General features: G+C 30.8%; 1 protein-coding gene across 3 annotated transcripts in view; it reads right to left on the bottom strand.

The window, feature by feature from the left end:
• Positions 1-14,334, bottom strand: part of LOC114325401 (eukaryotic translation initiation factor 5) — a 66,309-nt gene that overhangs the window by 26,124 nt on the left and 25,851 nt on the right. For all 3 annotated transcript variants that reach the window (XM_050654392.1, XM_050654393.1, XM_050654394.1), the window contains one exon: positions 3,246-3,336. The gene's annotated coding sequence lies outside the window, so the exon portion shown is untranslated. The remainder of the gene's footprint in view (positions 1-3,245; positions 3,337-14,334) is intronic.

The raw sequence follows: 14,334 nt of genomic DNA, 5'->3' as shown, positions 1-14,334 counted from the left end.
GTGACGTCATCCATCTGGGCGTGATGACGTAATCGATAATTTTTTTAAATGAGAATACGGGTCGTGTGCTGGCTCATTTGAAAGCTTCTTCAATTCTCTATTCAGTAATATGAACATGTACATAATTATTTATACAGGGTGTCAAAATTTTTTTATTAAATTAAATCATTTGGCAAATTGACAAAAAAATTAAATTATTGGACACCCTGTATAAATAATTATGTAAATGTTTATATTGCTGAATATAGAATTGAAGAACCTTTCAAATGAGCTAGCACACGACCCCTATTCTCATTTAAAAAAATCATCGATTACGTCATCACGCCCAGATGGATGACGTCACTAGTATACCATATATGTCACAATATCAACTTAAAAATAAAAATAGACCTGTTTCGGGATTTTTCCTTAAGTCGCCGGTTTACGAAATAACGAATTTACTCCTTTCATTTGCATCATATTGTCGGTGGAAAATAGTGTCGCGCACGCTTGATTAGCAATTAAAAAACAAAGGAGTTTTGAATATTGTATTGCAAAAAACTCTTCGGGATTTCACCAATCGATGTTTAAAGAATATCTACCTACCTTGGCAACATTCAAATTTTCAGTTTTTCACATAGTTTTTGAGGGTTAAAAATGACCGATTTCGCAATTTTTCAATTTTTAATCGCTTATATGTCAAAAAGTGTCAACTTTAGAGAAAAGCCACTAAAGACCTTTACTGTTTGGAATGATCCAAAAAACCTAAAAAATTTTGTTCCATGCAAAAAAAATAATTTTAGGAAAAAAACAAAAAAAAACGTTTAAAAAATTTTTGACCAACTTTTGGTCCTGGCAACATGCAAATTTGTTAAAAGGGGTTCATTTTGAGTAAGATGGTGCAAAAAATCCGAACTAGAATATTTTTCCTAGCGGATGCGCAGTGGCTTTCTGGACTATAGGTCAAGTGTATCGAGCTGAAAGGTTCAGAATGTTCAGAAATAAATCACTATTTGTCAAAAATTTATCGGACCTCCCTAGTATTATATACAGGGTGGGGCATTAGTGTGACAAAGTCCAATTACTCGTTTGCCGTAAGAGATACGAAAAAAAGTTATTTAGGTAAAAGTTGGGGCACACATATTTTAAAAATATTTTCAAATATACATGGGCGTCCGTATTGACAGGGTGACACAAACTTATGTTTTTTTAAATGGAACACCCTGTATATTTTTACATTTTTAAATTCTCCTCGATGTTTCCTTTCTTAAAATATATGGTTTTGTAATATTATACGAGGTAGTTTAAAAGTTAATTAAGTTTTTTTGTTAATTTCGTAGCAAAATCTACACCCTGTAGAATTGTAGTTATTTGACATCAAATTTTCTATTTAGGTACATTCAAACGATTTTTAGTATAGTCTACTACTGTTAATCATTAATAGTATAGCGAAATGTTTAATTTTAGTATACAGGGTGGGTCGAAACTCGGAATGAGTATTTTCTGAGTTTTCTTAAATGGAACACCCTGTATTTTAGTATTGTAATGAAATTATATTTTATGGTACTTTTTTATTTCTTAAGCATTTCCTATACCTAAGTGCTTTAATTTGTAAGTTATTCGTCATTCTTTAAGCAAACATTAATTGCAACAAAAATTACGTAAAATTTCATTAGGTAGCCGTGAAAATATCCAATCAAAAGTAATTTTTCGAAAAAAAATACATAATAATCTAGCCTGATCCTTAATTTATTAATATTGGATGAGATATCTAAATACATGCGTAGTTAAGGTTGTTGGTGCTTAAAATATGAATCAAACATACAAAATTCTGCCTAGTTGGCTATGACACAAAATTTGCTTAAACATTTGACATTATGCTATTTATATAGTTCCAGTTGATTTGATACTATTACTAATATTAATTTTTCTAATGAGGAACGGATTAAAATGGCTTTGTGCTAGGAGAGTATAACAAAAATGAGCTACTTGCAATAAAAATTTATCATCAGCAATTTCCTGATAGACGACAACCAAAAAGAGAAACTTTTGAAAGTATACTAAAACGGTTTCAACAGACTAGATACTTAGATTGTAAGAACGATTGTACTAATATGCAGATCCTCAGTGACACTAAGGATTACATTTAATTGCTGTTTTCTTCACTTACAATAGTTTTTATTCGAGCAGATTTATCATAATTTAAGTGATCAGTCCGTTGAAACCGTTTTAGTATATTTTTAAACGTTTCTCTTCTTAGTTCTCGTCTATCAGGGAATTTCTGATGAAAAATTCTTATTGCTAGTAGCACATTTTTGTTATATTCCACTAGCACCAAAATCTTATTAATCAGTTTCTCATAAGAAAAATACATATTAGTAATGGTAACAAAGCAACTGGATCTATAAAAATAGTGTAATGTCAAATTTTTAAGTAAATTTAGTGTCATAGCCGACTAGGTAGAATATTGTATGTTTTTATTAATATTTTGCGCACCAACAACCTTAACTACGAATTTATTTGGATATTTCATCCAATAGTACTAAATTAAGGATCAGACTAGATTATGATGTATTTTCTTTTCCAAAAATTATTTTTGATTAAATATTTTCACGGCCACCCAATAAAATTTCACGTAATTTTTCTTACAATTAATGTTTGGCTTAAAGAATCACGAATAACTTACAAATTAGAGCACTTAGGTATAGGGAATGCTTAAGAAATAAAAAAGTATCATAAAATATCATTTCATTACAATACTTAAATACAGGGTGTTCTATTTAAGAAAACTCAGAAAATACTCATTCCTAGTTTCGACCCACCCTGTATACTAAAATTAAACATTTCGCTATACCGTTAATGTTTAACAGTAGTAGACTATATTAAAAATCGTTTGAACATAAAATAATAATTTGATGTCAAATCACTAAAATTCTACAGGGTGTAGATTTTGCTAAGAAATTAACAAAAAAACGTAATTAACTTTTAAACTACCTCGTATAATATTACAAAACCATATATTTTAAGAAAGGAAACATCGAGGAGAATCAAAAAATGTAAAAATATACAGGGTGTTCCATTAAAAAAAAACATAAGTTTGTGTCACCCTGTCAATACGGACGACCCTGTATATTTAAAAATATTTTTAGATTATGGTACTGTGTGTGCCCCAACTTTTACCTAAATAACTTTTTTTCGTATCTCTTACGACAAATGAGTAATTGGACTTTGTCACACTAATGCCCCACCCTGTATGTTTAACTTACCTATAATAAGTAGGCTCACGTCGCTGCGAAGTCATACACCTCGCTTGCTCGGGCCCTAAATCCCCAACTATGCTTCTTGCTAATAATGTCTCTGAAAAGAAAAAGGAATAAACTTCAAAAAATAGTAAAATGGTTATTTTTGCAGGTTAGTTTAAGATTCGAAAGAATAACATCTCTTCAAACATTGGTTCTTTCAGTTTTCAACGAATCTATTATTTGCAATCCAAATAAAATTTACAATTTACAAATTTTGGTAAACCTAGAATTAAGACCAGAGCGATGAAAAAGAATAAAGGCGATGAAAATAATGACAAAGCTGGCAAAGAACAGTTGTTAGACTCATAATTACTTATATGCCGATCTATTTTAGGGGGACCAAAGGGGAGATTCAGAAAACTAAACTAAATACTACATTCTTTCACGGTTTTTGCTCTAAATTTTAAAGAACCGCTTGGATTGACATGAAATGTGGCATATGCATAGCTTACATGTCAAAGAAAAAATGTGATATTGTGCCGATGTGTGCTTTTGCCCTGGGGGTGACTTTCACCCCCATTTGGGGGTGAAAAAATATATGTCCAAAATAAGTCCGTAAATGGGTAAACTGACTAATTTTAAGTAACTTTTGTTCTATAGAGCGTTTTCGCCAAGTCAACACTTTTCCAGTTATTTGCTAGTGAATATGTTCATTTTTCAACAAAAAAACCACATTTTTAGACGGTTTTTCGCAAATAACTCAAAAAGTAAGTATTTTGTCGAAAAAAACGTTCTTAGCAAAAATATAGCCTGTAAAAAAGTAAAAGAAATGGTGTACGCGTTAGGTCTCTGGACCTTGTAGAACCAGAGTTATAGCCAATGAAAAATAAAATATTCCCCAAATTTCAAATAGAATATTTCGACGTGAAATATCCAAAAAATTAACGACGTTCTACACCTTCGGCAAAGAATTAAGGATTTGCATGAAATTTTAGTATGTTATAGTTTACTTCAAAAAACTAAGACTTGATTTTTTAAAAATTGTTTTACCGTGCCGTTTAATTACTATTAAGGGTCAAAGTTAAGTTTTAACATGGGCTCTTATGGGAATTCTTAAAAAGTTAATAACTTTTGACCCAAATTTACGATTTTTAATTATTTGTGCTTCAATTAAATTAAAGGTTTTTTTGTAAGGAATAACATATTAAAAAATGATGATTGTTTACCGTACCATTTATTTTTAATTTATTTATTATAATTAATTCCGTAATTTATTCCGTAATTTCCGTAATTTATTATAATTTATTTTTATAAAGTATTCAATACTGAAACATATGATTTGAGTATTCTGCTATAAATGCATTGTTACCAACTTTCGCTTGCATATAAGTTTCCCCCTTTGCTCTGAGAGGCATACCCCGCAACGAAGGTGTAGAGTGTAGAACGTCGTTAAGCACTTTTTGTAGAAAACCCATTATAACTTTTTTAAAGTGTTTAAAAAAAGCTCTTTTTTAGAGTGTTTAAAAAAAGCTTTACATATTTCTGTTTTTATAAAAAGTTTCTAGCATTAAATGTAAGCAAGTTACGCTCAAAATAAAGTTGGTCCCTTTTGTTTTGGCAAAAAAAATCGGGAAAACCACTCCCTAATTAGCAACTTAAATGAAATTAATCCGCTCCACAAATTATTTTACTTATGTTGTGTTTATATGATCTGTAACTTTCATCGATTCAAAGTGCTTATTTTAAAAAAAATTGGTTTTAAAGTAAAATTTTTAAAAATTTAAATTTTTGAAAAATATACTTTTTTTCAAAATAACTTAAAAATTGTTAGAGACACCAAAAATCTCGAAAAACAAAAAAAAATCAGCATTGCTTTTCTGAATATCATGTATTTTTTTGTTTTTCTGTTAGACAAAAATTTATTAAGATTTGGTGTTTCTAAATTTGCATACATACGTGATCAGTGACTTGTTCAACCCCTTTTAACTATAGCCCTTTCAAAAATAATGACTTTGAACCGATGCAACTTATAGATTATATAAACAATACATACACGAGTCAAAAAACTTGTGAAGTCGTAGCAATTAAGTTCATTTGAGATACTAATTAGGGGGCGATTCTCCCGATTTTTTTACCAAAAAAAAGGGACTAACTTTATTTTGAGCGTAACTTATTTACTTTTGATGCTAGAAATTTTTTTTTTATAAGACAAAAATGAAACTTCTTTTAAACACTTTAAATAAGTTGTAATAAGTTTTCCCCGAAATGTGCTTCATTTTTGGTTATTTCACGTTAAAGTATTCCATTTGGAATTTGACGAATATGAACCTATTTTTCCTTAGCTATAACTCTGTTTCTACTAGGTATAGAGACGTGATATATACACCATTTTTTTAAATTTTTTACAGGCTATATTTTTGCTAAGAATGATTTTTCGACAAAATACTTACTATTTGAGTTATTTACAAAAAACCGTCTAAAAGCGTGGTTATTTTGTTGAAAAAATGAACATATTTACTGGCAAATAACTCGAAAAGTATTGACTTAGTGAAAAAACTGTATAGGACAAAAGTTACTTAAAATTAGTCAGTTTATCCATTTCCGCACTTACTTTGGACGAATATTTTTTCACCCCCAAGAGGGGGTGAAAACCACCCCTAGGGCAAAAGCATACATCGGCACAATATCACTTTTTTTCTTTGACTTGTTAGCTATGTGTATGCCGAATTTCATGTCAATCCAAGCGGTTCTTTAAAATTTAGAGGTTTTGCAATATTTTGCCGTTAAAGAACGGACTATAAAGAAAAGTGGACAGAACAAATGAGTAGATTCTGTGAAAGTGCCGAGGATCAGATGAACGATAAAAAATTTTCACTGGTGCTAACATCTATCAAAATAAAATGAAAAAAATACTACAAAACGAATAAATGTTCAAAAACGATCAACCGTTGAAGAAAGCTTGATTTAACGACGTTCTACACCTTCGTTGCGGGGTATGCCTCTCAGAGGAAAGAGGGGGAAACTTATATGCAAGCGAAACTGTATTTTCGAAACAGTATTTTCACTTTTATTTAATAATGGTACGGTAAACAATCCTCATTTTTTTAATATGTTATTCCTTACAAAAAAAAACCTTTAATTTAAGCACAAATTATTAAAAATCTAAATTTGGGTCAAAACTTTTTAAGAGCGAAACATGATTTCGAAACAGTATTTTCACTTTTATTTAATAATGGTACGGTAAACAATCCTCATTTTTTTAATATGTTATTCCTTACAAAAAAAACCTTTAATTTAAGCACAAATTATTAAAAATCGTAAATTTGGGTCAAAAATTATTAACTTTTTAAGAGCGAAACATGATTTCGAAACAGTATTTTCACTTTTATTTAATAATGGTACGGTAAACAATCCTCATTTTTTAATATGTTATTCCTTGCAAAAAAACCTTTCATTTAAGCACAAATAATTAAAAATCGTAAATTTGGGTCAAAAGTTATTAACTTTTTAAGAGCGAAACAGTATTTTCGAAACAGTATTTTCACTTTTATTTAATAATGGTACGGTAAATAATTCTCATTTTTTAATATGTTATTCCATACAAAAAACCTTTCAATTTAAGCACAAATAATTAAAAATCGTAAATTTGGGTCAAAAGTTATTAACTTTTCAAGAATTTCCATAAGAGCCCATGTTAAAACTTAACTTTGAAGCTTAATATCCCTATTCCACGAACATACGCCTGTTTTGGATTACTTCGACAACGAATATTTTACTGTGCAAAATAAGAAGAACGAAAGTAAATTGCAAATTACATTGTTGTTTATTGGACTAATTATTAGCGCCATTTACTTTCGTACTTCTTATGTTGCACAGTAAAATATTCGTTGTCGAAGTAATCCAAAACAGGCGTATGTTCGTGGAATGGCCCATAGTAATTAAACGGCACGGTAAAACAATTTTTAAAAAATCAAGTCTTAGTTTTTTGAAGTAAACTATAACATTAAAATTTCATGCAAATCCTTAATTCTTTGCCGAAGGTGTAGAACGTCGTTAAAGACCCTACCTTAAGAGGACTCTGGAAGAATTTAGTGACACAAGAAATATTTCTGGAATGCATTCCACTTTTGAGAAGACTTCAGAGCAGCCTGCAATGCTTTACGGTCATTCTAGAAGATTTCAGAGCAATTTGGAATGCTCTTGGGAACCCTAGAAGAATTCCAGGCGTGTCTAGAATATTTAAGGGCCATCTGGAAGACTTTAAAAATTTCGGGAAACTTCAGAGCAGATTTCAGACCATCTTGCAATAATTTAGAGGGGTCTGGAAGAATTCAGTGCCAAAAGAAATGTTTCTGGTATGTTCGGGAATGTTTTCCATTTTTGAAAAGTCTTCAGAACAGAACTTTTACGATCATTCTGTAAGATTTCAGAGAAGTTTGGAACGTTTTTGTGGATTCTCGAAGAATTCCAGATCTGTCTGGAATGTTTAAGGGTAAGAACAGAACAAGTGGGTCGAGATGGAGGTGTGGGTCGCGGTAGATGCCACTAGTTAAGTCGCGGTTGATATCGACTGCACATAGCAAGGAGGTCAACGGCGCTGTCAGTCGAACTAGGACCACTATCAAGTGAAGTAGTTAATGAAATTTGAATGACAAAAAGACTGTGCTTTTGCGATATTGTGTCAGTCAAGTGATGATAGTGAAGAAATTTCAGCTGTAAATAATCAGATCCTCCTTCATATTTCAAAAATTTACTGAATTTAATTACTTTAGAAATTCAAAAATAAACTAAAAAAGGGATTATATCAAAAGTATCAACTCAGATAGCGCAGGTAATAACAATTTGGCTTCGAACAACGGATCAATCACAGGAAAGCATCCTTGTAGGCCGCGCAGTAGACATCCATGTAAAACAAACTCATTTTATTTTCAAAAGCATCGATGTAAACCTCCTGGATGGCATCGCGCTAAACCTCGACCGCGACTTACCTGCTCTGTTCTCTTCCATTCACTACAATGTGTTTGTTTTTCATGGATATCGACATCGACCGCGACCTACACACCCACCTCCACCGAGACCCAGTAAGTCGCGGTGGAGGTGAAGGTAGAGGTCGCGGTCGATATCCATGTAAAACAAACACATTGTAGTGAATGGGAGAGAACAGAGCAGGTAAGTCGCGGTCGAGGTTTAGCGCAATGCCATCCAAGAGGTTTAGACCAGGGCGGATCTGTAAAAATATTAGTACATTTGGACGTTGAGAGGTGACTCAAATTTTTTTGCAGAAATTGCTTGATAATAACTCAAATAATAATATTTGAGTTATCCTCCCTCTCAAAAAGGTCCGGAACATTGTTTAAATAATCAAAATGTCAAAAAATTAAGGAAAAATTCGATTGTTTTCTTCGTTTTTTGATTATAACTTTAAGAGTATTCATTTCCGAGAAAAGTTGTATTGACATGAAAGTTGTGTAATTAAATTTCCTACAATATAGAGTTGGTTGAAAATTTAAAAAATAGTCACCCTTGTTGCAAAATAGCAATAATTGGGAAAAAAACTATACAAAAACAAGTATTCGCATTTTACGTTTTTCGACCATTTATGTTAAACTTAGGACCTTCAAATTTCACCCAGCAAAACTATATGATACAGTTAAACAAAACTGTAAATTTCATTAAGATCGGTCTAATAGATTTTGCAAAATAAATTTTGCAATCCAGCTTTCGCAAAAAAAATTCATTTTTTCAAACTGTTACAGGACTGAAAATAAAGCAGATAGCAAGTTGAATTTTTTTTTTGCTTATAGAAGTGTACTATACCTTTCATTTGCAATTTGCAAAACTAAAATCGATTAACCACCACGGCGTCAGGAATTTTTTTAAATAAACATTAATTATTGGTGTTGCGCCGTTGAGACATGCACATGAAATTTGGTGGGTTTTAAGACGTAGTTATTGTACATTTTTTGGCATACAATTAAGCATTTAATATTCACCATTGGCACGCATACGGGTAATATGATGGCTCATATTACCCGCATGCGAGCCAAATGTGAATATTAAATTCTGAATTGTATGTCAAAAAATATGCAATAACTACGTTATAAAACCCACCAAATTGCATTTGCACATTTCAACCGGTTTTACTGCAATAAATAAATCGTCAGTTTGTCAGAAAAATTTCAACACCCCCTATCTCGGAAACGAAGCATTTGCGGACGTAAGTTTATAAAGCAAACTGCCATTATTTTTTCATGCAGAATTACCTTTTAAACTTTGCCAAAATTTTTTAAAAACACCTTGTATTGATAAAAAACATGTCTAGTTGTTAAAGCACCTAACTTTTTTATTATCCAACATAAGCGAATCAATCAAAAAACAAAATGTTGATAAAAGTTAGGTTTTAATTTCAGTATTCTACACATGCTAGAATACTCCACAGGGTGATGCAAACTTTAAGAAAAAAACACACCCGGTACACCCGGGTGACAATGAAAATTTACCTGTTTAGCAACAATATTATTATAAAGATATTGTCTAGGAATAAGGCTATAACATATTAAAAAAATCACTTAAATCGGACAACAGGTTTAGGAGATATAAGACATCAAAAATGACCCATTTTTAAGGTGGCCGGTTAATTTTGGCCCAGAGTGTAATTCAGTATGACATGAAATGCATCTTTCATTTCTTTGAATGTTTGAGAGACATTTGGAAGACATTTAGAAGACATTTCGGAGCAGCTTGGAATGGGACATTCGAAAAAATTTAATAACTACCTGGAATGTTTTATAAGACCATGTACGATTTTAGGTCTGGCCGGACTATTTTAGCGTTTTGTAGCACCTCGGGATCGCATCAAAGGTGTGTGCATCCTGAAATGTTTCAAAGATTTTTGAAAGACTTCAAAGTGGGCTGCAATGTTTTACGTGGACTCTGGAAGATTTCGAAACATACTGAAATCATTTTGGGGACTCTGTCAGTGCGATATGGCACGCTTCTTGAATATTCTAGACACCTCTGAAATACTTGAGAGCAACCTGATTTACGATTTATCAGATTTTGTACATTTCAAAATCCGTCTGGAATATTTTGAAGGAATCTATAAGATTTCAGAATATGTAGTTTGTAATGATTTAGAGTTCCCTGGAAGAATTTGATGCGATGAGAAATACTTCTGATATACAATAGAATATTGGCTGGTAGGTTTAAGAGCAGTTAGGATGTTTCCTGAAGTCTCTGCAACAGTCCAAAAATACCAAACACAAACTGGAAACTAACATCGGAAAAAAATAAATACTAGAATAGATCTATTGAATGAGAGGCCCAACAAAATAGAGAAGGTAGCAAGAAAATTGGCAAAAATAAAAAATTCTCGAAGAATTAGAAGATTGATGCACTAAACTAGTGCTGGAAAGATTGATATGAACTAACATAATAAAAAAACCTGTTCTAAGGAACTTGCATTTATACAGGGTGTAACAAAAATATAGGTCATAAATTAAATCACATATTCTGAGACCAAAAATAGTTCGAATGAACCTAATTTACCTTAGTACAAATATGCACATAAAAAAAGTTACAGCCCTTTGAAGTTACAAAATGAAAATCTATTTTTTCGAATATATCGAAAACTATTAGAGATTTTTTATTGAAAATGGACATGTGGCATTCTTATGGCAGAAACATCTTAAAAAAGAATTATAGTGAAATTTGTGCACCCCATAAAAATTTTAGGGGGTTTAGTTCCCTTAAACCCCCCCAAACTTTTGTGTACGTTCCAATTAAATTATTATTGTGGTACCATTAGTTAAATTCAATATTTCTAAAACTTTTTTGCCTCTTAGTATTTTTTCGATAAGGCAGTTTTTATTGAGATGCGGCTTCTTTTTTTAATATGTTTACATAAAAATTTTATGGGGCTTTGTTCCTTTAAACCCCCCAAATGTTTGTGTATGTTCCAATTAAACTTTTACTGCGGTACCATTAGTTAAACACGGTGTTTTTAAAACTTTTTTGCCTCTTTGTATTTTTTCGAGAAGGCACTTTTTATCGAGATATTACTTCTTTTTTAATATGGTTCAAAATATACCTAAAAATATAAATCATAAACAAATTTTCATATTCTTACCAAGTCTCCATAATCGTACTTAGCCATATACAAATATGTGGTAGATTTGACAAATATTCAAAATATCTCGATAAAAACTGACTTTTCGAAAAAGTACTAAGAGGCAAAAAAGTTTTTAAAATATCGTGTTAAACTAATGGTACTACAATAATAATTAAATTGGAACGTACACAAAAGTTTGGGGGGATTTAAAGGAACAAAACCCCCATAAAATTTTTATGGGGTGTCCAAATTTGACTATAATTTTTTGTAGAGATACTACTACCTTAAGAATGCCACATGTCTATTTTCAATAAAAGATCTCTAATAGTTTTCGATATATTGGAAAAAATCGATTTTCATTTTGTAACTTCAAAGGGCTGTAACTTTTTTTATGTGCACATTTGTACTAAGGTAAGTTAGGTTCAATCGAACTATTTTTGGTCCCAGAATATGTGATTAAATTTATGACCTGTATTTTTGTTACACCCTGTATTAATAATATAAAAATTTACCCAGTATGACACTTTTACTTACGTTTATAAATCTTTGAAAATGATTACCTAAGTAATCAGATATTTTTACGTACTTTTTAAAATTGCGTCCATTAACGACAACAAGAGGAAAATTCATAAATTTTTCTACTTACGTTTTTTGTTCAAAGTTTGTAAGGCCATTAACACTTTTCATATTATGAAAGTTTAACTGACAGATATGACATTAATGTTCTACTGCATGGAAAATCCTTTAACCTACCTGCAAAGCTATCATTTCCTAGGTCTCCCTATTCATTATCTACTTGAATTTTAAAAATGTACCAAAATTTTGTTTATACGTAATCATCCGATAAAATTTTTCTTATCCGTTTTTAATTATTACTGGGTGAGTCAGGATTTAACATTTTTCGTAATGTTAGATTTGCCATACTACGGGTACCACCCCGAAGTCTTCGAAAAAGCATGGAAAATTTGAATAGGCGAAAAAAAATTAACTTTATACAAAAATTTTACATTTTATATGACATAACAAATAGATATTGACGTTTATGATTGATCGAAATGTCTAATAATACAGAAATAATAAAAAGAGTACTGTACTTTTTGTACCTGACACGTTTTTCCATATACTGGAATTCGTCTTGCTAAAAATGATATTGTAGAAGAATAAATGTGTAATAAATTCATTAATCGTTCAATAGAAGACACAATTGTGGAACTACGTGACATAATCGTTTGACGTTAACATTCATATGTTTACTAAAAGAAAATACCCGGAAAATACCCAGAAAATATTTTCGACCACTTATTGATTATGTTCAAAATAAGTGAACTAAAAGGAACTACAACGTTAACGGGATTGTATTGTCTCATATGGTCAATGAAAAGTGGCGTAATAAAACAATATAAAATGATAAAATCATACCGATTGAAAAAATAAAAATAGCCAAGAAGTATGCTAAAATAAATAAGTAATAGAACAGATGAAGATTTTAAACTTATAAGGAGCTGAGGAAAACATTAAATAAGATAATATTGGAAGTAAAACGAAAATCATTTTGGTGACAAATTAAAAGACAACAGGAGGAACCAAAAATTATTCTATAGCTATAACGCTGGTACATATGATTAACGTGATTCCTAATACATTTCCAGTGAAAATAATAACTCTTTGATAAGTGTTGGCGATACAACTTTTTTTTATATGCGTGTCCGCGAAGATTATAACTCAAAAATATGACGAAAAGATTTAGTTCATAATAGATGCCAACGAAAACAATTATTTTCCTTTGTTTCTGTTTCTGCCGACAAAACAATTATTTCTAAGAACTTTTTAGTAATTATAATTTTCGTGGACCCACAAACAGAAATGATGTTTTTTGCTGATAATCCTCAAAAAATAAATTTTTTCGCTAACATTTTATTAGAGATTATAATTCTCACAATCATATAATCGAAAATAATATTTTTCGCAGCGTTCATTGAAAGTTCTACTCTTTGCCGCATTTTTCGGAGTTATACTTTTCGTAAACGGCGGCGATAAAAGGTCTCAAAGGTAATAAAAACAAGAAGTAACGTCGATAAAGAACGGGATCTATTGACAGAAGAGATAATAGAGAAATGGTGTACACATCTCGAACGAATCCATAATGTTTAACATTTTCCTTACATTACATTATCTGACAAAAACCGTAGAATAAAAAATTGTTCAACTAATGATTTACTGATCTGGTAAACATATTGACATTCCTTGATAGTGTCATCAAATGATATGGAAATATTAGCTAGACATGTTATGTTTCCGTATAAATAAGAATATCTAGGATAGATAATAAAAAAAATTGGTTTTCTTAAGATGAACTGAGCTGAAATTATACTGAAATTTAACTGAGGTTTACTGAACTGGCAAACATATTGACATTCCTTGATAGTGTCATCAAAAGATGGAAATATTAGCTAGATATGTTATGTTGAGTAGGTATAAATAAGATATCTACAATAAATATTAAAAAAAATTGGTTTTTTTAAAATGAACTGAGCTGAAAATTTACTGAAATTTAACTGAGGTTTTACTGAACTGGCAAACATATTGACATCATAGTGTCATCAAAAGATGGAAATATTAGCTAGATATGTTATCTTGAGTAGGTATAAATAAGATATCTACAATAAATAATCAAACAAATTGGTTTTTTTAAAATGAACTGAGCTGAAAATTTACAGAAATTTAACTGAGGTTTACTGAACTGGCAAACATATTGACATTCCTTGCTAGTTTCATCAAAAGATATGGAAATATTAGCTAGATATGTTATGTTGAGTAGGTATAAATAAGATATCTACAAAAGATAATCAAAAAAATTGTTTTTTTTTAAGATGAACTGAGCTGAAAATTTACTGAAATTTAACTGAGGTTTACTGAACTGGCAAATATATTGACGTTGTTCTGAAGCTATTTTCTTGTGGCGTTTTTATAATCAAGTATATTCAGATGGGAAATAAGCCACAA

The sequence above is a fragment of the Diabrotica virgifera genome, chromosome 6, assembly GCF_917563875.1.
Source record: "Diabrotica virgifera virgifera chromosome 6, PGI_DIABVI_V3a".
NCBI lineage: Eukaryota > Metazoa > Arthropoda > Insecta > Coleoptera > Chrysomelidae > Diabrotica > Diabrotica virgifera.
The sequence above is the reverse complement of the archived record's forward strand: the minus strand, read 5'-3'. Positions and strand labels throughout refer to the sequence as shown.